Raw genomic sequence first — 2,500 nt, forward strand, 5'->3', positions numbered from 1 at the left:
ACGTCTTGCTCATGCTTGTCCCTTAAACCCAAGGCAGCGTGGTTTTATAGCGGCATCTGGCTGCTCTGAAAATCTTAAGGTGCTACAGGACCTTATGAGACACGCTAAGAAATTGCACAGGCCGTTGGCTGTCATGTTTATCGACATAGCGAAAGCTTTTGACTCGGTTTCGCATGCTCATATTTTATGGGTGTTAAGGCACAAGAAAGTAGATGAACACGTGGTGGGCATCATCCAGAACGCCTACGATCGGTGTACGACCTCGTTCAAAAGCAATGGCGAGTCGACTCGAGAAATTAGCATACGTGTTGGTGTCAAACAGGGTGACCCCATGTCACCCCTGCTCTTCAATCTTGCCATGGACCCTTTGATATGCACCCTAGAGTCACACGGAGTTGGGTACTCCATTGATACCGACCACGTGACAGCTCTTGCGTTTGCTGATGATTTGGTGTTGGTGAGCGAATCTTGGGTTGGTATGGCCGCCAATCTAGCGATCTTGGAATCATTTTGTGGGCTATCGGGATTGGAGGTTCAGGCCAGAAAGTGCCAGGGCTTCATGATAAGCCCAACCAAAGATTCATATACGGTGAACAACTGCGACCCATGGACTATCAAAAATAAAGATGTCCATATGATCCAACCTGATGAATCAACTAAATACCTTGGTCTGAAAATTGGCCCTTGGACTGGCACTATACAGCCTGATCTACATTGTCAGCTAAAGACATGGATCTCGAAAATCGATGAGGCGCCTCTGAAGCCAACTCAGAAGGTTGAACTACTCAATGCCTATGCCCTACCCAGATTGTTATATCCTGCAGACCACTCGGACTGCAAGCAATCAACTCTCCGTGGGTTGGACCAAGAGATTAGAAAGGCGGTAAAAGGATGGCTCCACCTTCCCGCTTCAACTTGTGATGGACTGTTATATGCCAGAGCCCGAGACGGAGGCCTTGCCATCTTGAAACTGGAAAAAACAATCCCTTCGGTTCAAGTTAGAAGGCTGCAACGTATAGCAAACTCGTCCGATGCTATCACCCGTAATATTGTGTCCTCGCAGGGTATGGAGGAAGAATACCGTAATTTGTGGGTACGAGCAGGGGGTGACAGTGATGCAATCCCAACATTCGTTCTCAGGGACTCGGTGTCAAAAGAACCTGTATATCCGAGACCCTGCGATTGGAGGGAGCATGAATTTCAGAGATGGTGCGAAAAGCCGGTTCAAGGAAGGGGCATTGTAAACTTTGCGCATGATAGAATCAGTAATGCTTGGTTGAGGCCATGGTGCGGCTTTAAACAATGCTTCTTTATCGCAGCACTACAACTAAGGGCAAATATTTACCCAACAAGAGAAAGCTTGAACAGAGGCAGAGATGGGGCCTTACGTTCCTGCAGGAAATGCTCTGCCAGACTCGAGTCCCTTTCGCACATTCTCGGTCAATGTCCTGCAGTACAGAAAGCAAGAATTGCGCGACATAACAAGATCAGTAACATTCTGGCAGACGAAGCGGCTAGATTGGGCTGGTCTGTATACAAAGAGCCACGGTTCATATCCGAGACGGGAGAGATGAGAAAGCCTGACCTCGTGTTTGCAAAAGATGAGGAGGCGGTTGTGATCGATGTCACCGTCCGTTTTGAGCTTTCAAAGAATACCTTGTCAGATGCTGCCTCGCACAAAGTTTCGTACTATACCCCTCTTGGTGATCAAGTCAAAGTGCTGACGAAGGCTAGCAAGGTCACATTCTTTGGATTCCCGGTTGGGGCAAGAGGAAAGTGGCCCCTTGAGAATAACGAGGTACTTACCTCCCTGGGCCTGACCAAACCCAGAACGACATCACTGGCCAAGATGATTTCCCGCAGAACGCTGCTTTTCTCTCTTGATATTCTGAGAATGTTCTGTGGAAATTATGCGGTCTATGAACAGTCATAGACAACCTCCGAAACAAATAATAGTTTTGTTTTAAGATGTCATTTGTTTTAGATTGATTTTGTTATTTTCGAAGGTGAAGTCGGTTTTTATTTCATTTTACTATTTTCCACAATTTAGATTGTTATTTTCCAAGACGGAGTCTTGGTTCTTTTTTTTATTGTTAGTTTTTTTTTTTAACACGTCGTATTTGTTACTTTAGAGCTTAGAGGGGACTTTATTTTCGCCTTACTATTTTCTGCCTACAAAGAAGATTAAAAATAAGCTTTTTTCAAGATGGTTTTGTTATTTTCCAAGGTGAAGTCTTGGTATTCTTATTTTACTATTTTCCATAAAGAAGACCTTTCTTTTAGATTTTGTTATTTTCCAAGACGAAGACTTGGTATTTTTATTATATTGCTATTTTTTACACGAAGCTTATTCAAGAGCACTTATATAGATTAGACTTTGTTATTTTAATTCTTTATTTTTGGACTACATCAGTTCGAGAGTCCTGTAACTTACTATTTTCTGCCTACAAAGAAGATTAGAAATAAGCTTTATTTAAGATGTTTTAAATTAGATTTTGTT

The 2,500-nt window shown here is 43.4% G+C and overlaps 1 pseudogene; it reads left to right on the forward strand.

Annotated features, from left to right (window-relative positions):
- LOC142914934 (28S ribosomal RNA) overlaps positions 1-2,500 on the forward strand; it is a 10,621-nt pseudogene that overhangs the window by 4,816 nt on the left and 3,305 nt on the right.

Source organism: Petromyzon marinus, unplaced genomic scaffold, assembly GCF_048934315.1.
Source record: "Petromyzon marinus isolate PM22_M1 ecotype Great Lakes invasive population unplaced genomic scaffold, UKy_Petmar_22M1.pri1.0 PM_G_Scaffold_29, whole genome shotgun sequence".
Lineage (NCBI taxonomy): Eukaryota > Metazoa > Chordata > Hyperoartia > Petromyzontiformes > Petromyzontidae > Petromyzon > Petromyzon marinus.